A 22,672-nucleotide genomic window follows, 5' to 3' on the forward strand; every position below is an offset into this window, starting at 1 on the left:
GCTGCAATATATATAATCACTCATCTGCAGACTGCTGAAGAAGTGAATTGGCATCCTTTCTGTTTTGCACCGTTTCTCCATCAGCTTCACTAAGTTGTAAGAGTCACAAAGCAATAGTACTTCTTCTCCTACTAGTATCAGCAGCAAAGAGTTGAGACACAAACATCACATAAAAAGAAGTTGTTAATTCCTTCTATGCTTGATATGTGGATAGTGTATAGCAGATGGCATGGGGGAATCACCCATATATTCAACATTCAGTTCAGGTCATACACATCTATTCCTACAGATTAACAAGGATTCTAAATATTTAAGGGGGAGGGACCAAAGCCCAATGTTTACAGCATTGTCATATCCCCAACTATTGCCAGAGTTTTCACACCACTTAGGGCGTGTGTGTTTCTTTTTAATTTAAGCCATATGGGTCTCTTTGGGACAAATTACACCTGCTTAGGGCCACCCCTACCATTAGGCAGAATAAGGCAGCCACCTCAAGTGGCTGGAATGGGGACAGGGGCACTGTGTATACCACATAACCAGTCCTGGGCCTCCTAAAGTAGCCTGCTGCCTGAGAATAAAGTACAGGCCATTATCAGTGGTGAAGTAAGATCCAGCTCTGTCTTGCTATGGCTGGATCATCAGTCTCAGAGTGAGGTTAAACTAGGGGGCAATCCAAAAGCAAATCAATAAACAAGCAATGGTCAAAGGCAGTTTTGTCAGGCGAGTTGAAGAGTTCCAAAAGAGAGATCTGAAGAACAGCGGCAAAAATCAGAGTTACAGACATATACAATCCAAGAAGCAGAGTCAAGCAGGAGCACCAAGCAAGGCCAGAGAGGCACTGCGGCTGACAGGAGATGTCATTCCCAGCAAAGACTAGACTGATACTGCAGGCTTATGTTGCCAGAGCTTCCTGAGCCCACCCAGAGCTCAGCTGCTGGGTGGACTCAGGAAGCATTTCTCCCAAGGAGTTTCTTCCTCTTGAGAAGTTCTTCTTTGTATTCAGGCACTTCTCCTTAAAGGAGCCCTACTGGCCTGTCTCTCGGTGATGTTGCTCTTGGGGGCTCGGTGGTCACCCAGCCTCAGCCTCAGGAGTGGAACTCCCCTCTTCCTGTGGGGATGTAACCATGGTATTCTCCAGTGAGATTCCAGGCTCCCCCAGGTCTCCTGCCATGGGTTGCTCTTTATTATTGGCTTTCTCTGGGAGCTCTAGCTCCACTTCAGAGGAGGATTCCTTCAGTGGGGGGCATGACAAGCTGCCAGTCCATTCAACTGCTGTATGTGGACTGGGGAAGGGATGCAGTGAGCAGGAGCTCATGCAGGCTTAAGGTATTTCATGCATAGCTTTCATTTATATTGAAGGGTATGCCAAATGTTCAAGAATGAACATTTATGGCATGAAAAGGGGTTGGGGTGGGATTTGCAATCTTCCATGAAAGACACCCCCAACATACTGTTTTTGTGCTTTCTCAACTTCTGTTCATTGTCAGCAACCTCAGCATCCAATTTTAATTTCTACTGGGGTTGCTTCTTCTTTAGAATATGAGCTCAGCCAATCAGGGATCCCATATGATGACATTACAAAGCCAAATAGCCAACCAGATTTGATATTTTGACAACATCATTGAGGGCAATATCAGGATAGGGGATGGGGAAAGCTTCCTTTATCACTTTTTGATTACTCTGAATAGATAGGGGAAGGAAAGTAGGATATGTCAGTGAGGAAGGAGAGTGTGGCTGCCGTTGCTGTGCCATGTTCTGGTCCTCCTTGCACCCGCAGGTTTGTTGGTTGCTCTATCAGCCAGCCCTCGGGCCTCCTGATTACAACATTTTTAATTGTTGTAAACTGCCCAGAGAGCTTCAGTTGTGGGGTGGTATATAAATGTAATAAAATAAAATAAATAAATAAATAAATAAATAAAGTGCTGGTACTGGCTGAATGGTTACCTTCACCTCCAACTAGTTGATGAAGGTTGTTGCTATAGTGGCTACTGCTCCCACACCCACTAAGTAAGATGAGTAAAACTTCCTCCATTTGCGCGCGTGCGCACACACACACACACACACACACACACAGAGAAATTAGCCCCACTTGGTCTTCCTTTACATTGCCTATGAACAAGCCTGCAAAGCTGAGGAATCAGAGGTGCCTTTCCCCCCCTGCGCTAGGTACCAACCTGGCTTACTTTTCCAACATAATATTTTTCGGCAGCGGCAAGCCTCGCTCTATGTACTTCTGAGCTGATGTAGCATATCATAAGATAAGGCTCTAAAATGGAGAAATAGGGTTTCTGATTTTGTGCTGATATGAATTAAGACTGAGTTGAAAGGGGTTTATGCTTTTCACAAATTATGTTGGTCTTCTTTGTGGGGTTCTCTGAAAGGGAGCAACAATAAACACCATTCAAATTCAGGGCACAGCTGATTTTGGATGCATTGCCCTCACTCTTTAATTCAATTGGCTAAGTAGCACTGTGACATCATTATATTCCATGTGTGATTCCCAATTGACTGGGATTTGGATGCTATGAAGGGCAACAGATTGGAAGGCAGGAAGACCCAAGGGGATCCCAAGAAGAAAACCAAGTTTACCAAATAAGGGTGCAATCCTTTATTATTATTATTATTATTATTTATTTATATAGCACCATCGATGTACATGGTGCTGTACAGATAACACAGTAAATAGCAAGACCCTGCCGCATAGGCTTACAATCTAGTAAAGTTGTAGTAAACAATAAGAAGGGAAAGAGAATGCAAACAGGCACAGGGAAGTGTAAACAGGCACCGGGAAGGGTGAAGCTAACAGTATAGAGTCAGAACAAACTCAAAGTTTAAAAGCTATAGGGAAAAGAAAAGTTTTTAGCTGTGTTTTAAAAGCTGTGATTGAGTTGGTAGTTCTCAGGTGTTCTGGAAGAGCATTCCAGGCATGAGGGGCAGCAGAGGAAAATGGACGAAGCCGAGCAAGGGAAGTAGAGACCCTTGGGCAGGCAAGAAGCATGGCATCAGAGGAGCGAAGAGCACGAGCGGGGCAATAGTGTGAGATGAGAGAGGAGAGATAGGCAGGAGCTAGACCGTGAAGAGCTTTGAAGGTCAACAGGAGAAGTTTATATTGGATTCTGGAATGAATTGGGAGCCAATGAAGAGATTTCAGAAGCGGAGTGACATGGTCAGAGCGGCGGGCCAGGAAGATGATCTTAGCGGCAGAGTGGTGGACAGAGACCAGCGGACTGATGTGAGACGAGGGGAGGCCAGAGAGGAGGAGGTTGCAGTAGTCCAACCGAGAGATAACCAGTGCGTGAACGAGAGTCTTGGCAGAAGAGACAGACAAAAATGGTCGAATCCTGGCAATATTATACAGGAAGAAACGACAAGATTTAGCTACTGCCTCGATATGAGGAATAAAGGAGAGCGAGGAATCAAATATAAAGCCAAGGCTACGAGTTTCCTTGACCGGAGTAAGCGTGACATCGTTGACAGTAAGAGAGAATGAGAGGTGAGGAGAAGGTTTAGGAGGGAAAACAAGCAGTTCAGTTTTTGCCATGTTAAGCTTCAAGCGACGATGAAGCAGCCAAGCTGAGATATCTGAAAGACATGCCGAGATACGATCGTGAACATCAGGAGAAAGTTCCGGAGATGAGAGGTATAGTTGTGTGTCATCGGCATACAGGTGATATTGGAGGCCATGAGATTGAATAAGTTTACCCAAGGGCAGCATGTATAGAGAAAACAGCAGCGGGCCAAGCACCGAGCCTTGCGGAACCCCTACTGAAAGGGGAAAGGAGGAGGACGAGCTGCCGTTAGCCGACACGCTGAAAGAGCGACCCTCTAGATAGGAGGCGAACCAGTTATAGACAGAGCCACAGAGTCCAAGGTCATGGAGGGAATCTAAGAGAAGATCGTGATCAACCGTGTCAAAGGCTGCAGTTAGATCAAGGAGAATAAGGACGGAATAATGGCCCTTAGACTTGGCAGTGAGAAGATCATTGGTGATCTTGGTAAGGGCTGTTTCAGTGGAATGCAGAGGACGGAATCCAGATTGAAAGGGATCCAGAGCAGAGTTACTAGAGAGAAAGTCAAGACAGCGAGAGTAGACCACACGTTCCAGAATCTTTGAGACAAGGGGCAACAGAGAGACAGGTCGGTAGTTAGACAGAGAAAGTCGATCAAGAGTGGGTTTTTTGAGAATGGGAGAGACAGTAGCATGTTTAAAAGCAGAGGGAAATGAGCCAGAGGACAGGGAAGAATTAATGATGTGAAGCAAGGACGGGAGGATAGCGGGGATAAGATTAATAAAGACGCGAGAGGGAATTGGATCACGGGAACAAGTGGAAGGCTTCGCTGGGAGTTGTTTAAACTTGCATAGGATTGCACCCTAAATGGCTCTGAAACCGCACCCTATCAGGGAATAAGCAGGCAACAAAACAAGCTAAGCAAAGAAAGGGCATTTTTGTCAAAAAATTCAACCCCTCCTTCCCAGCGCAGTACTTTCACCCCCAAATTGAAAAAGGCAGATATTTGGCACACCTCTTCTAAGAACTGAAATATTTCTGTTCCTAGGTTTAAATTCATTATTTAAATAGAATCAATTTATATTTGTTTATGTCAGTACAAGGCAAGATGGGACATCTGTGGCCTGCATTTCAATCATGATGTCCTCAGTGCACTTAATGCTTGATCTTGTAACATATGTTTGGATAACTATATCTGTAAATATGGAGACTACTATTTCAAACTGTTTACAGTTAGAAATCTTTCACATTTTCCTCCATTTTAGGAGGGAAAGTAAAGTAATTGTCATTGTTATTCCTTTGTGCAACAATGTTTTTGGTTAGGCAATTCTGTTGGCGAATTTCATCCTTTCTGTGGATGGTTTTATTGGAGTTCTCTTTCTTTCTTTCTTTTAAAGCTTCGTCATTTTGACATGTTCTTTCTGCTGCTTGTTTTGATTTCGACTACTTCTCGGTTGCTCTGAGATGGAGTGGAATGCAAATGTAATAATTCTTTTGATGCAGCTGACAAATAGTATAGTGTAAATGTGGAGAAATTTAAACTGGGCTATTCATAGTCTTGAGGGATAGTTACAGTAAAGAGGTTCTGGGTGGCTTAGTGTATACCTCGTCAAACCTCTACATGGGCTGGGTGGCCCATTTCCATGGCTCATTTGCTCCTGTGTAAATTGGAATAATTGTAAACAGAATTACTGGAGAAGGCCCCCTTTAATGGGAAAATAAAGAGAGGGTTTAAAGCATTCTTCATATTCAAAGTATTAACAGGAATTATTACTATTAATTATGGCTGGCATATACTCCACAGCAGCAGTTCTCAAACTTTATTAACCACTTGAAAATTGCTGGAGGTCTTGGTGGACCACTTAATACACTTTCCCCAAAGCACATATATAAGTTCATCATTTAATAATATTTTTCTCCAGTACAAGTATTGCGTGAGAATAAATGCCCTACTATGAACATGTCAGACCCTAGGTCACGCCACTGAGTGGGCCCTGTTGACTGATAAGTTGTTATGAAAAGTTGTACAGGTAATTATGGACAGGATCCAGACTTAAGTCATACTCAGAGCATGCCCACTGAAATGCATGGGACTTAAGTCAGTCATGGCTAACTTCAGTCCCAGGCATTTCAATAGGTATTCTCAGAATATGACTAAGTCTGGATCCAGTCTTCTGTTTTATTGTACATAGCTTTGGTAAATGTCTTTATTAACTCAGATATAAACTTGTTAAAACAAAACAATTATGGCCTTCCTAGCCAATGGCCCTGGTCAAAATAGGCTAGATCACGGGTGGGCAACTTTGGCCTTCTAGATGTTGTTGGACTGCAACTCTCATCAGCCCAACTTGGCATAGCCAATTGTGAGGCATGATGGGAATTGCACTTCATCATCTGAAGGGCCACTAGTTGCCCACCCCCGTCTTTGATCTCCATTTTCAGAAGAAAAAAAATCAAGTGCAGGGACAACTTCAGATATTGTTGACTGATTCTCAGGCTTTCCACAGACCACATGAATGAAGCCTGCAGAACAGAATACAGTCTGAGAACTTCTACTTTACAGAGTCTTGTACAATGAGTGGAGGCTTTTATGGATGCTAAAACATCACTCTCACCATCATTGTGTTTCAGACAACATGTGATGATTTACCAGGACCACCTCTATCTCTGGCTGATGGGGTTCTTCTGCACACTGACTATTATTGTAAACAATTTAATGTCTCTGGGTGACTAATCCACATGCCAAAGGCAAACATCCCTTTGATTTTAAAAACTGATTGTGTTTATAACATTGCTGTAGTTAATTTGAAGCATAGAAATGAAAAGGGAATTGCCTCTTTGTAATATTGGCCATTGCACTAAACAGAATCTTCTCCATTTCTTTGGTTTAAAATATAAGCATCCTATCCTCTTTAATTTCTCCATGCATATGTATTTGTTTTCAAAGTAGGAAAAGTTCAGCACACCTCTCTCCCGTATGTTTAATACTCTACTTCTAAATCTCACAAGGTAAAATTCTAACCGTGTCTACTTTGAAGAAAGTCTCATGGAGTTCAATAGGACTTACTTTCTAGTATGTTTGCTTAGGATAGTAGCCTAAGGTTGCAATCCTATATACATTTACCTGGGAGTCCAGTTTAGTGAGATTGTTTGATTGTGTATTTTTTCCTAGGATGTATATTGCAATGTATTGGCCTGATTCAGGCATCACACTAAATCATAGTTAATGTGATGAGCCTAGGCAAGCCTTGGGCTCCCACACTCCCCATACTCCTCCAGTGCAGCTGTGAGTTCAGAAACTTTTGCTTCCATATTTGATTAAGCAGACTTATTATGTCATCCAAACCTAACAAACCACAGTTAGTTTTAACTATGGTTTGTTTAAAACAAGCCTACTTCAAACCACGGTTTATGAAGCTGGCTTGTTTCAACAAATCATAGTTAAAATTAACCATAGTTTAGGGTTTGGACATACTGCTAATTTGCACTTAACTGGAACTGAAAGTTTCTGATCTCCTCCCCTTGGCTGTGCCCATGGAGGAGAGTCAAGGCTTGACTAGGCTCATTCTTGTCATGCTATGCTATGGTTTAGTGTGATACCTGAATTCAGCCATTTAGTTTAGCATGGCACAAACTTGCAAGAAACATATACCACAAGTATCAGAGGTTTTTGGAGCTCAGCTAATGAAATGCTGTAACACTGAATGGAATTGAATGAAATGTCTTCATTCATCCAAATTACCTTCAATAGGGCAATTTTACTTTATTCAAAATGCACATTATCAACTTTCTCATTGTGTATACATTGTGAACAAAGGGGGACCATGAGGATTATTTGTGGTAAGGATTTACTTTCCCTTTCCCTTTATAACTTCTTCGTTTCCAAGTATCATCTCCCCCCCTTCACTCCGTGTGTGTGTGTGTGTGTGTGTGTGTGTGTGTGTGTGTGTGTGTTTAAAGCCCTCAAGTGTTTTCAGTCCCCTTATTTCTCTCTTGCTGCCAGCAAGGTACACTAGAGGGCAGCACGACTTTTGTGTTTCTTTGCATTTGAGCACACTTTCTGGCTCCTCAGTCCCAGGTACGCCGTGGAGTCACTAGAAGAAGAAAGAAGAAAAGTGCCCAAAAAGACCATTTTGTTTTGAGGGTGCAAATTCTGCCTTACATACACAAGCAGGGAAGAAAAAGATGTACTAAAATGGAGGAGAGAATTTTTATATTCTGCATGAGCAGGCACCTGCGAGGGTTCCCAACTGACCTGAATCACTCCTCCCACCCCCCAGCCAGACTAAGGATGGCTTTTATTTTGAGAAAAGAGAGGGGAGAAGAGTGACTCTTTTCTTCCTAGGTTTGTCTTGGGAGTATAATACAACTTAGTGATTTTTTTTGCTGAATGCAATAACCTGCCCCAAAACAAAAAACCTACATGAACACAACCCAAGGCCACTCTAGGCTCGGACTCTGCCCCGCCCCCTCCAGCACTTTTAGTTCAAGGAATGGCAACTCGAGCACTTGCTCACTCTGGCTTTCCCTCGCCCCTTTCCCCTTGTGCCTCCTATGCAGTTACAGACTGTCAATAGTTCCAGTGGAGAAAGTCCCAAGTAGCTTAATTTTTGTAACCTGTGTGCATTCATTTCTGTGCAGATATGAGTTCAGAAACTTCCCATCTAGAACTGACTGGAGCATGCTGGGAGTTGTAGGCCTTTTTTCCCTGTCTAAATGTCCATAGGATTGCACCCTTTGTTTATCAATGCAAGGGAGCACAGCATCTCATCTACTAAACTGCAGCATTGCGAGGGTGAAAGAACCCTGGGGGCCTCCATGGATGAGGTGTCATCTAAACATTTCCAGTATCACACAACCTCCATATTTCTAAGAACTATGTGAGGTGCAGTACAGCAATAAGAAATGGCAAAGTAGCTGAAAGGAGAGAGCCTGGAAGTTCTGGTCTAACCTTGTAGCCTTGGCTGACCTCTTAGTAGACAATTTCCCTTTTGTCTATTAACCACTCATGCTGCCAGCTCATCTGACAGCTCAGAATAAATGGGAATGCATTGAGGGTGGGTGGGGGGGAAGCACTGGGCAAATTCACATTTTTAACCACATTGATTTTGCTACGGGTTGTCAATGAAGGGAAATTCCTTCCTCTCATTCCTTTCCATGGCAGTTTTTGCAAAAGTCCAGTCTAACAGTTCATCAGTGATGTGGTGCTGCCTTAAAATCCCATTTCCTGATACAAAAGAAGCTATATATTATGGTAAGTCTGGACCAGAGCCTTTCTGTAGCCACTCCAGTGGAGGCTGGTGGCTCTGATTTCAGTGGGGCTGTGGATCTGTTCCGGGTTTCAGTTAGAACCAGCCAGAACTCTAAAGGAGCTCTCTAAGATGCTGAACATAATTTAGGGATAGGGTTCAGCACCTTGGATAGCTTTTTAAGAGTTTCAGCTGGTTCTGACTGAAACTCAGAATGGATTCACAGCCCCACTGAAATCGGAGCCACCACTCTCCTATCATGTCTTATCTAGAGGAAGATTCATCTGATGAGAAAGAGGAGGGGGAGAGCCAGCACAATGGGCCCCAGCTGGGGAGCTGGAAGTTTCAGCTGACAGTACTCCCCTGGGACCTCTGGAAGAGCAGCCTGGCACCTCCAGTGCCATTCATGGAATCCCCCAAATGCAGGAGTCAAATAATTCATCCCTCCGAATGACATAGGTTTACATGCAAGCAGCAGAGGAGCAAGAAGAGGCCACAGTGTGCGGCCTCCCTTAAAACCAACACGCTGACCCAATTAGCCAGCTATGGTGATTAATGGCCAGCTATAAGTCAGCTGAGTCAAGGCCGACACTCAGTTGCAGACAACGGATATTCAACCCCAGCATTTCGCCTCACTTCTCTGGACCTTACAGATTCCTGAACCCTTGACAACCCACCCAGGCCACTCTCCTGGACAATCTCTGACTGGCTTTGACATTTGGCACAACTAACTTCTGTGAATTGTCCTCTGGACTGCTTTTGATCTCACCCCTGCCTTCTCCTACTGTGCTATTCAGATTCCTGCGTGTGACCTTGAACTAAACTGGCTTCTGGCTTCCTTTACACTTGGGACTCTTTGGGCTTTGACCAGGGCACAACAGGACAGCTTCACTGATCCACTCTTGACTCCCCCCTTCCTTTTTGTTTGTTTTGTCCCTTTATGCCCCTCCACCGATCTTTGTTTATACAGGACTGGCTCCAGACATTTTGCTGCCTGTGGCATATATGCACCTTTGTGTGTGATGAGCACACCTTGTCTATTTTGCCATGTAAACAGATAATGTAACAGACATGAGTGTTTTCACCTTGTTTGGCAGTATATATGGGATTTCCTGGGCATATGTCACCTGAATGTCTGTATGGGAAATTAATTGAATATGTACTGGCTTTCCTTTGGGGTGATAGCAATAGTATTTCAAAAGTAACTTCTGTTGCGTGAGTTCAGGGCATCACAGATCTCTCCCCAACATTGGCAGAACTGTCAAATAAAAAAAAAAATGTTTGTAGTGCAGAGAGACTGAAATAATCTACTCCCCTCCCTTTCCCCCCAAAGTTGTTCAGAATTCATTAGAAAGTATTTAAGAGGTTAGAAAAAGGCTTGCATGGAGACTGAAACAGCATGGAGAATTTCCTCTGAATAATTCTGGCAAGAATGTGAAACTGGGAAGATCAATTTTTGTGATCTTCTGAATTTTATCCATGTAGAAGTTAACTAGGAAAGGGACACTATTGCTGGTTTGCTCATTTTGTTTCCATTAAGAAGAGCCATGCTGGATCAGGCTGGTCCATCTAGTCCAGTTTTCTGTTCACACGGTGGCTGACCAGCTGTCAACAGGAAACCCAAAGCAGGACATGAGTTCAATGGCATCAGTTCTCCCCTAGTCAACTAATCCATTTCTTTTGAAGCAATCCTCTTGTCAGGGTTCACAAACAAGGCACAACCAGCATCTAGGTTTGGTGCACGAAATTAGTTCCTGCTAAAGCAACATCTCTCTTAATGTGCTCCCTGCTGGACAGCTCCCTTGCTGATTGATCCTTGAACCACAGGACTGCTACTGGAATTGATTTTCATGGCAGGGATGGCTGCAATTTGGGGGCGGTTAGCTGGTGTGGGGAGATGGACAGCAGTGGCAACAGTGGCAGGAACATAGGCAACTGCCTTATACTGAGTCAGACCATTGGTCCATCTAGCCCAGTGACACTTACTGGCAGTGACTTTCCTGGGCTTCAGGCAGGATTCTTTCCTATCCCCACTTGGAGATGCTGGATATCAAACTTGGGACCTTCAGTGTGGAAAGCAAGTATTCTATCACAGAGCCACAGCCTCTCCAGGCTGACCACTGAGAAACTTTGATTGAGTCAATTGATTGACCTGAATGATCTGATCGATGCTCTGGCCAGCATTAGGTGATTGGATCTAGCTGCTATTCAATTTTTTATTTTTATTTTTACAATACCCTGGATTGATTTTACTTCAGTGGCATTGTGGGAAATTTAAATGAGAGCTATATCCAACTGCCTAGTGCTAATCAGAATGTCAGACCAGAAAAAAGGGAGGTGGCCCTGGGTAGACAGCAGTGGGCCCTGCCAGGGGACTGGTGCCCCAGCAGTTGCCCAAGGCTACTAGGTGCTGACACTGGTCCTGCATTTGTCCTACCTGGCAACCCCAGCCTCTTCCCATTTCTGACTTATCAGATGCAGGAGAAGTGTTGTCATGCCTGTGCAAGGAGTCACTTCCTTGAGTAAGAGGGATGGCAGAACCTTCCTGACTGATGCTTCTCCTATCGCTTCCACATAAAGTCCCCGGGAATAGCCTGAATGCATAGGATGCATAGCAGCAGCCCCAGCTGTTGAGATTATTTCAAACACACTATTTAAGCCCCGCTGGTCATGAGTTTTGGACTGGGAGCAGAGACCCTTGTTAATTTTTAAATGCCAAGTTCAACATTTAGGAAATAGAAACCAAATGCACAGTTACAAGATGGGGGATACTTGGCTCAGCAATACTACAAACGAGAAGGATCTTGGAATTGTTGTGGATCGCAAGCTGAATATGAGCCAACAGTACGATATGGCAGCAAAAAAGGCAAATGCTATTTTGGGCTGCATTAATAGAAGTATAGCTTCCAAATCACGTGAGGTACTGGTTCCTCTCTATTCGCCCCTGGTTAGGCCTCATCTAGAGTATTGCGTCCAGTTCTGGGCTCCACAATTCAAGAAGGTTGCAGACAAGCTGGAGCGTGTTCAGAGGAGGGCAACCAGGATGATCAGAGGTCTGGAAACAAAGCCCTATGAAGAGAGACTGAAAGAACTGGGCATGTTTAGCCTGGAGAAGAGAAGATTGAGGGGAGACATGATAGTACTCTTCAAATACTTAAAAGGTTGTCACACAGAGGAGGGCCAGGATCTCTTCTCGATCCTCCCAGAGTGCAGGACACGGAATAACGGGCTCAAGTTAAAGAAAGCCAGATTCCGGCTGGACATCAGGAAAAACTTCCTGACTGTTAGAGCAGTATGACAATGGAATCAGTTGCCTGGTGAGGTTGTGGCCTCTCCCACACTAGAGGCCTTCAAGAGGCAGCTGGACAACCCTGTCAGGGATGCTTTAGGGTAGATTCCTGCATTGAGCAGGGGGTTGGACTCGATGGCCTTGTAGGCCCCTTCCAATTCTACTATTCTATGATTCTATAATTCTCAATGATTGTGTGAGCAGGTCCTTGATTTAAACTAAGTTAACATGTTGGTCTTTTAATTAATTCAGTTTCCCCAGCAACCCTGAGATAGGAAACTCACAGAGCCCTAGTTGAACAGAACCACTTTTGGGAGGAGGTGTTTAGGAAGAGGGTAGAGATATTCCTGCCTTCCCTGGGCCTATTAAGGTACTATTCTCCTCTGTTTTTCTCCTACCTGTGATTAATGTTCTAGACATTGTTAAGATCAGCAGAGGTGATGGGTAAATTGGAAGTACCTTCACTGTAAGGCTTAACAGCTACTGTCCCTCTTTTAGCATAATGGTAACTTACCTTGCCATATTGATGGTATTATTATTATTATTTATTTATTTATACAGCACTATCAATGTACATGGTGCTGTACAGAGTAAAACAATAAAATAGCAAAACCCTGCCGCATAGGCTTACATTCTAATAAAATCATAATAAAACAATAAGAAGGGGAAGAGAATGCACCAAACAGGCACAGGGTAGAGTAAAACTAACAGTATAAAAGTCAGAACAAAATCAAGTTTTAAAAGCTTTAGAAAAAAGAAAAGTTTTTAGCTGAGCTTTAAAAGTACTAGTCCATCTTGAACAGCACTAGTTGTAACAAATTTCCCCAACCTGATTATTTGGTTTGTTGGTGAATGGCATTCTGATACAGAGAAGGGATTACTTGTAAAACTATTGTCTTGGAATTGTCTTGGAAGTGCCTTTTATGTTCCTAGGCCCCCATTCGGAAACTGAGAATGAGCCATTATACCCTGTCTCTTTGAAATGGATAAAATGGTAGTGCTAAATTCTTCCCCCAAAGAAGAATCTCTCTAAAGAGAAACAAAAGGTGCTTGTCCCCAGAGTCCTTCAGATAGTAGCAGCCAAAACAAACAATGATAATTTCTGCTTTTGTGTGTCTGGTGGAATTTCATAAAGTGTGTCATGGGAGGCAAACCATATTCTTGAAACAGAAGGACAAAGTTATACACAACAAATGTTTTGACAATGCATATTTCTGTTTTAAATCGTGTTTTAAACAACATTTTGCTGTCATAACAGTGAATTGCAATTTTAGATTTGGAATGAAATCACTGGCAGCTTGTGGCTGGTACGTTGCCTAGGTCACAAACTTGCTCAGCAGAGTAAGCAGTGACTTCAAAAAGACAATAGTAATTGCTGTTCAAATGTGATCTTGAAGCAATTGGCTGTAGGCTATGCTTCAAACAAGGCTGTACCTTGGTGTTGCTTCTGCACTTAGGTGCTGAAGGCCTGGGCGAAGGACCCTTGTCTCCAGACACTGCCAAAGGATGGCTCCTCTCCCCAAAATCAGAGCCACTTTTGAACCACCTCCATCCCAAATGTTTTGGGAATTCTTCAGCCAAAAAAAGGGGAGACAAAAAGATACTGATTTGCATATGCTAATTTACATACATAGATGCAAATTTAGAAATAATTATTATAATTGAAACAGAAATGTTAATGTCAAAGACTGTGACTAGGAATTCTGTGTGCCTGCCTGCTGCCCAGTGATACCTATTGATGGGCAACAGTTCCTAAGGGTTCTCGGTCTTTAAACCAGAAATGGGCAGAACAGCCCTTCAAAGAGAGGATTGTCGTCTGCCAAAAAGGCCACCTGGCAACCTAAAGGTGCAGTTCCAAGAAAAGAGTCAGTGTAAAATTGATGTGGAAAAGTATTTTACAGCCCGAAATTTCAATCCCAATCAGCAGGTAGGGAACAATGCCTTCCTCCATCTTTCACAAGACTTATTTTGCTGACTGGGCAGTTGTTGAAGTCACACATGAGATCCCAACGAAAATGAGCTGGGAGATGAAAGAAGTATTTCTAGATGTTCATCTGCTGCATCCTATTTAACATACCCTGACACCGTGAGCCAGGAAAGCCAGAGTTCATTCCAGCAATTGGATGAAATGTCAGGAAGACAATGTCCTGCATGAGCAGTTGGCAGCTGATAAGGCAATCCTTCATTTTATTATGGGCTATAATCTCAAGGACATTGCCCACAGCCCAGCAATGCCCCGGAATGAATCTTCTCACTCATGCCTTGGAGAAACCTTTGAGAATGCTTTCCTAATGAGACCCAAGCTAGCCCTACCATTAGGTAGAGTGAGGCAGCTGATTGGGGAGGGAAGGTCAGGAAAGGCAGCAAATTGTTACTTACTCAACACATAGACATGCACACACTCAACTAAAGTTGCTTTTCTACCAACGAGGGAAATAGGAGGGCCTTGTATTTCTTTACTCCACCACAAGTGGGGAAGCAACTTGGTGTGCATGTGTGTGATTTTGATCACAAAAATATTCATAGGGAAAGGGTTAAGCACCCCCTGCCTGGCACAGTTGCTCACTGCAATTAAATCCAGAGCCCTCCAAGGTGGCATTTCAGTTTAAAACAACAGCAGAACCCCATCAGGAGACTCATTACGGGTGTCCCATGTCACGTGTAGTTTGACCCTTGTTGGTGACCTCCCTTGAAAGTGTATATCTGCATGTGTATCTAAAGCTTTGTGGTGGAATCTTTGGTGTTTACTCACCAAGGGCTTTCGGCTAGCGTGCTTTGATGTTAGATCAGGCGTGACGCTGAACATGCCCTTCTGCTCTATCCAAATGCTGGGCATCGTTTCCACACCATGTAAATGTTCTTCCAAATGATGCAGCTTCATCCTGAATACCCCATCTCATGTTCCAGTTGGGAATATCTGTTGTAACTCTTACCCTTGCACATATTCCACTAGCATTGCCACTGCTGTAGCTAATCCACTATGACTTGGCAAGAAAACTGTTTATCTGCTGCAGGACAAATTACAAGGATTGTAGGAAACAAAGGCAGTCAAGATCATGACAAAGTACTGTTTTCAGAGTAGTATTTACGAGTTAAGTTAATACGGGTTAGTCACCAGGTTGATTTTGTTTGCAACAGGAAATGTTTTTACAAATGCATCATCTTTCCCATAGAAGGATGTGTGCCAACTACAATCGATAGAGATTACCATTGTTTAGACTTTGCTGTGTCTTTCAAGCAATACTGGGAAAACGTAACCCTGTGACCTCCTTCCCCTTCCCTTCCCAAATTTGAGGGCTGTCAATTTTTCCAAAAGAAGGGCACTACGGAGCTGTGGTGTTGATTTGGTGAAATTCTGGTGTATGCATTAAATATATACATTTTGTGTGTGTGCATGTGTATGTTGGAGAGAGAGAGAGAGAGAGAGAGAGATTTTGGAATAGAGGGATTTAAAGAATTTTTTTTAATGTTTTGTAGGCCTCACAAAACAAAATGAGAAAAGATGCCTCTTAGATGCATTTGTTATTTTATTTTATGTTATTTTATACAAATAGTGTCTATGTTTGCTCAGTGCCTGGGCTACATATGCTCTGATTTGGAGGATGCCAAATTTGGCTATCCAGGTGGGAAATTACAGCAGGAAGAAGTTCAGATATAAACATCATGTTTGGGTGCAAGCCTTGCATATTTAGACAGAAAAAGCCTTCTAGCCATCAGGTAGTGGTACTAATTTGAAATTGATCTGAATGTATACTTTTCTCACTGGGGTTTAAAGTTGATTCACCATCAGCTTTGCTTAAACCATGCCTCTTTTGTTTTCGGCCTTAGCAGACCTGATGCTTAAAAGAGTTGGCAATGGAGAAATGCCCTAATCTTTGTAGCCATACCTCTGCTTCCAACGTATTTTTCATTCACTCTTTTGTCTCTGATGGCTATGTGTAACCAGGAGACCTTTAAGCCAGACTCTTGTAATTAGCATAGGCTGTGGGTTCTTCTTTCATTCTCACAGCTGCCAGCTCGCCAGATATCCAACCTCTTGTTCATGTAACAATATCTGTTTTTATTCTCTGACCACCTATGCCTGCAGAAGCTTGCTTGCAACATTTTTAAAGGTTTTTGATCCAAGAATATGTATTATTTTGTGTGCTGTATGTATCAAGCCCTTTTAAAGTAAATTTCATAGGTGGTAGAAAGAGTAGGATGAACAAAACCAGGACAGAGTCACCTGGACCATCAGCTTTCTCTGTGCACCAACCATGGGCAGATTCAGCTGATGTTGCGAGGTAAGAGTTGAGGAAGTGTCTGATAAGGTGGCCATCAGTGGGGGGCCCAGTCTGCCTCCTCCAACCACTGACATACCTGGCAGCATCATCTGAAACTGGGAAGCTGCTTGCCGTGTTGTTCCCGCAATTCCCCAGAATACCCAACAAAGTGGCTTCAAGTGTTTGTGGGAAATTTATCGTGGTGGTTGCTTCCCAGATCCAGACACTGTTGCTAGGTAAGCTTGCAGCCAAGGGAACAGGCGTCTGCTGGGTGCTTTGGCCATGGACTGATGGGCATGTGTAACTGGAGACCTTTGAGCCAGACTCTTGCGATTGGCATAGGCTGTTATCTGCCTCTTGTGCTAGATCTACACTAGTGCTTTTATTATTATTATTATTATTATTATTATTATTATTATTTATTTATTTATTTATTTATTTATATAGCACCATCAATGTACATGGTGCTGTACAGATTACACAGTAAATAGCAAGACCCTGCCGCATAGGCTTACAATCTAATAAAGTTGTAGTAAACAATAAGGAGGGAAAGAGAATGCAAACAGGCACAGGGAAGTGTAAACAGGCACCGGGTAGGGTGAGGCTAACAGTATAGAGTCAGAACAAACATTACGTATTTTGTATACCACTCTTCTTACATTATTTCCCACTTTTTATTTCGTATTATCCAAAATACTGCAACAGATGTAATTGAGCCCCTAAACAGGCTCTTTATAGCAGGTTTATTACCAGCCATTCACAAAGGTTTCCTGGTCAATTTCATGATGTAGCAATCCTGCCCTGCCTGTTTCATGATTTCTGGGTGGTAATTGATAATGGGGAAAATGTGGTAACAAACAGATTCCCTTTCCATTCCAGCATGTAAAGAAATCTGTCATAAGAAGCATAAGAATGAGGCAGACTAGCGCCATCTTGTGGCTGTATAAATTAAATGTATAGAACTCCTGGCTAGAGGGGAAAATGGGGAGGGAAGTGTGTGCAAAGGGAGAACATTGCGATTGTGGGATGGAAGCGGAAGCCAGAAAGCTGCAGTACAGTTGGAGGATTTTCTCCTGGTGTAGAGATGTTCATTGGTTGTGCTACAACAGCCTTCCTCAACCTGGGGCGCTCCAGATGTGTTGGACTGCATCTCCCAGAATGCCCCAGCTTCTGGGAGTTGCAGTCCAACACATCTGGAGCGCCCCAGGTTGAGGAAGGCTGTGCTACAAGGTATAAATGCGCAAGAGGGATATAGCATTTCCATGTTGGGATTGTATTAATATGACACGAGGTGTAGATCTGAGTTCTTCTTTCATTCTAATAGCTGCAGGCTGTTTCCTTCCCTGGGGTAGGAAATCCTTTTCCTTGTTCTCCAGGTGTGGGGATCAAAAGGTAGAAGCTGAATGTGCAAACTGTCTTAGACCAGGGAAAAGTTCCAATCCTTGCCTTTGAGCCTAATCAGCCAGAAAGGAGATGCCAGTTTGGTCACTGGATTCCCATTCTAAAGCACTTTGTTGAACAACTAGGAAGGATATGAGTGTTTAGTACAAGGAGTTCTCCTTCACAGGTGTCCTAGAGGTTTTTGTTCACTTAGCAACTTTTCCAGCTGACCCTCTTCTGTAGTTCTGTCATGCATGCGAGAATACACACCCAGCACCCCCATCTTAATTTTGGACCTAAATTTACAAAGTTGATACATAGGAGTAGGGAGTAAAAAAGTAAACATTCTATAAAGCCTTTCTTAACTGGGCTATACTTTTGTGGCATCTTAACTCTCCTGGGGTTACCTGAGCTTATGCTTAAGCATTCTTATTCGGCATCAGTGTAAAGTTGCACCCAGTTATGCAAGCTTGGTCCCATAAAGCCCTAAACGGTTTGGGGCCAGGTTATTTGAAGGAACGCCTCCTCCCATATGTACCTACCTGGACCTTAAGATCATCTACAGGGGCCCTTCTCCGTGAGCCAGGTGAGGCAGGTGGCTACTAGGAGGAGGGCTTTCTCCGCTGTGGCACCCCGGTTGTGGAATGAGCTCCCCAGAGAGGTCCACCTGGCGCCTACACTGTACTGCTTACGTCGCCAGCTGAAGACCTTTTTATTCTCTCAATATTTTAACACTTAATTTTAACTTAAATTTTACTGTTTTAACTCTGTATTTTAACCTTATATCAATTTTGCTGCGTGGTTTTATCCTGGTTGTGCTTTTTATATTGTATTTTGTATTTGTGTTTTTTAACTTGTTGGTTGTTTTATGATGGTTTTAATTTTTGTGAACCGCCCAGAGAGCTTTGGCTATTGGGTGGTATAAAAATGTAATAAATAAATAAATAAATAAATAAATAAATAAATAAATAAATATAAAGACACTGGGGCTTGGCATGCAGACTTGAAGGCAAGAGTACAGCAGGAGTGAATATTTTGTTCCTGGCAGCTTCCTGTACTTGATACGTAAATCAATTTAGGGAAGTAATGTAAACTATTTTGAGCAGCTGCTTCAACTTTATCTGTCTTATCAGTATCTTGAAAACCTGGAAAGTGTCAGCAATTGCGTCAACAAGGCCAGCTGAGTGCTTCATTTGGCTTCACTGGATGCAGAGGGTGCTTTGAGGACAGATTGTTTATGGCTGCCTTATCGCGCTTTCCCTTAATTCTTGCTGCCCTTGTGTTTGTTTTGGCTGACCTGGGGCCTCAGACAGCAGGCACACTTTGCTGCCACAGAAGTTGCATAGCTACGTAATTAAGGAGGATATGAAGCAAACCAGGAAACAGCTTCATCTTTGGAATACACTGTGACAATGGCCATTCTTTCCTTCCATAACATGACTTGTAGAACACATTGAGGTGACCCCAAAGTTTGTTAAACAATATATAACCCAAATAAGGGAAAAGTTGGATCAGTGGAAAAGATGTTGCTTACTCAAAAAGGAGTGTGAGGTATTTGAAAAGAAATGCTTGCAATTTTAAAACACTTGCTACCTCATTAAGCATTGTCAACTAGTCCCTAAAAACATTCATATTCCCTTGACTCCACTTTACTCAGCTGGAAATCTGTTCTAGAGAGACATCCAGTGTTCTAAAAGGAAAACTGGCTCCAATTCTTCTAAAATGTATTTCCCCCCTTAAATACAATTAATAATGTGAGCACAACTTGTTCGACAGGCAGGATACAAATGTAATCAACAAATAAAATAACACCTAGAATGTAATTATATTTGAAGTGTTTCACATTATCTCAGGAATCCTTACAGCAACCCTGAAAGGTAGGTTAGGAATATTATTCCCAGATTCAAAATGGGAGCTGAGTTTGAGAAAATGGTGGCTTGCCCCTAGCTAACTGTTCTTCAGGGAGATTCCTTCATTTGGGTGCTTTTTAAAATAATAATTTTAGACAAACAGTGAAGGTTAATTTTCAATAAAATCTGAACTCCTGCACAATCATTTTTAGCTTTTTTGAAGAGGCATCGCTGTTTTGCTTTGCACTTAAGTGAGGAGTGAAACAGAATTGTGTCCTTGCACTCTGAGCTTCTTCAGATGAGCATTTTATAGCATGCTCATGACTAGTCACTCACAGTTGTTCACATGTCATTTTAACCATATAGTGATCCTCCTGCTCATCTCCTGCTCCTTCTGCTCTTTTTTCTGCCACAAAATAAGACCCCGAAAAAGCATTTTTTCCTGTACTATAGTGATATTTGTCGCTATTTCCTGCTGTGTGCAGGAGAAGTTGCGCTATAAAACACCCACTAGTGGACACTGCCCACTGAACTGAATGGGCCATGTGTTTGTTGCTTTCTTTCCCTTTCTTCCCCGTGTGATTCTGCTCATCTCTGCTGCCGAAGAGAACCAGGAAGCAGAGTGATGGTAAGGAAATGTGATTTCCTGCCTGTCTGAAAATCCTCTAACTCCCCAGCATCTGTTTTTCAGTGATCTATGATACATCTGGAAAAACCCTCAGATGTCATTCACATTTCAGAGCTTAACAATCCTGCTCCCCAAGAAATTTTATTTTATTAGTACTGTAATAATAAAATAAAAGTTTAATTTTGCAGCATAAGTTGGCATTTCACGGGCGAGTGGTGTCCATGAAATAGCCCCACCTTTTATTCTTTTGTACACTTCCCCCCCCCATCTGTCCATAATAATTGTACTTCAGCCTGCAGCTGCTTTGGTGCCTTCAAAAAACCTAAACCTCACCTTGTTTCTTCATGGTGCAATCCCAGCCAATCAGGGATTACATTGCACACCTGATGATGATACAGCAGCATGTAGTCATTCAGATTTGCTAAGTGACAATCTCATTAAAGGCAACAATGCCCACATTCTGAATGGGTGGGGGGGTGGGGGGGGCGGGAGGAGAGAGAGAATGCATCCCCATTATCCAGCCACCCATTGGCCAAGTTCATATGTAATGAGAAGCTTCCATGGGTGAATTTCCCCACAGAAACTGTTGTTGTGTCAGCTGCAATTTTGAATATTTGGAGCATGGCACAGACATGTCATAGCTTCTTGTTACATGCAAACTTGGTGAGGGTGGTTGACAAACCATCCATGGGTTCTGGGTGGCTTGTCAACCACTCCAGCCACCCCACTGTTGCTGGGTTCACATGTAAGCTGCAGTGGGAGCTTGGACTGGCAATGTGCACTGGAAGCTTTATTCTATGGCTGTCAGTGCTATGTGGCAAGAGTTTAACTCCAATCCAGCTCTAGTTGTGGATATTCATGCATGATTAGTTGGGGTAGAATGTGGGTGAGGATGTGCACTTGGATGTGCACCCGAATATGCACCCCACTGAAAGTAATACAGTGAGGAAAGGAGACTATCAATGGGTTGCATTCAGAGTCTCTTTTGGATGTGCATCCTTACCAGCTAGGTATGGTTATCCTTCTGATTTTCTGGATTTGTGGCTTCTCAGTTACTTGAGCAGGATCAACACTACTGCTTTATAGTGGTGCTGAAGTGCACTGACAACTGTTGGGGCCTATGATACATCTACACCAAGCAGGATATAGCACTAAGAAAATGGTATATAGAATGTTTCATGGGCCCCAACAGGTGTCAGTGCACTTTGATACTGCTATAAAGCATCCTGCCTGAATATACCACTTTCATACCACTTTGGTAATGCTATATCCTGCTTGGTGTAGATCTGGCTTTGATCTTGTTTGTAGAGTGACACCAATGCATTAGGAATCTAGCGTCATTCCTCCATTTTTGATTTCCAGGCTTTTATCAAACTCTGAGCATACACAGTTTGGTGCAGTTTTCAGCGAATAGAACTGTAGTGTAGGTATCATCTCCATTTTCAACATTTCTGTTTATGTCTTGAAAAATAACATCATTAATTTCCTATCAAATACAGATAATCAGATCTGAATTCTTTTACATTATGTAACTCTTGTCATTTTACATGTGAAACTGCCTGTTCTCGTGAGTTCTTAGTTCGACAGCATATTTTAAGAACCTTATTATCCTTCTTAATACTCTTAGCTATTTGTGTCTTATCATTCCTTTACGCACTTCAGACATCATCCTTACCTTCCTTCTGATTTTCCTTTTAAAACTAACAATGCTGTAGTTTTTTATGCTGTTCAATTTTAAAGAACTTTGCTTTTTTACTTGCAATTAAGTTAAGCAACTTGTCACTCAGGCAGGTTGGTTGTGAAATTCTATGCTTAATTTCACAGAAAGCCTCCCCCGAGCCAACTTTTTAAAGCTTTAGCCAGTTTTCTAATTTATGCCTTTTGCTCAAAGTATTCTTTACTTTTCTTCCTCTACTGATCTAGTTGGCCATATTTGTATGAGTTAAACATCTTTCAATATTGGAAATTCTACAACCCTGTTAGAGAACGGTCACAGCTATTTCTCAAACTGCTTTGACTTCCCATTTCAGGCTTTTCAAGGTAGAATATCCCAGGATGAATAAATGAGAGGGCACCGTTAACTACCACAAACTCTTAATTACCATAGTTCTTCAATTCTAAGATGCACTTTTCCCCCCATATAAATATCTCTAAAAACGGGGTGCGTCTTAGAATCGTGAGTGCGTTTATTATTTCTTAGAATCAAAGCTTTTTTTCTGTTGGTGGTACTGAAATTAGTGTGCGTCTTACAATCGATGGCATCTTAGAATTGAAGAAATATGGTAATTAATTTTGTTAATTTATATACCAGCCTTCTCTGAGGGGCTCGGAACGGTTTTTCAGGCATCAGTTTCAGGTTTAGATGTGACATTAACTAACTTGTCCCTCTAATCCATGTGTATCTGCCCCAATCACACATAAAGGTTAATTTTCAGAGCAAAAGAGGTAAAAGGTCCTGCCCCCAGAGCTTAATGGTCCAAAACTCTTCCTCCCACTAAAGTTCTT

The 22,672-nt window shown here is 42.6% G+C and overlaps 1 protein-coding gene across 2 annotated transcripts in view; it reads left to right on the top strand.

Moving 5' to 3' along the window:
* The window catches only part of PDE10A (phosphodiesterase 10A), a 238,710-nt gene that overhangs the window by 39,808 nt on the left and 176,230 nt on the right, over nt 1-22,672 (top strand). The gene's annotated exons all lie outside the window — the stretch shown is intronic.

Source organism: Elgaria multicarinata, chromosome 4, assembly GCF_023053635.1.
Source record: "Elgaria multicarinata webbii isolate HBS135686 ecotype San Diego chromosome 4, rElgMul1.1.pri, whole genome shotgun sequence".
NCBI lineage: Eukaryota > Metazoa > Chordata > Lepidosauria > Squamata > Anguidae > Elgaria > Elgaria multicarinata.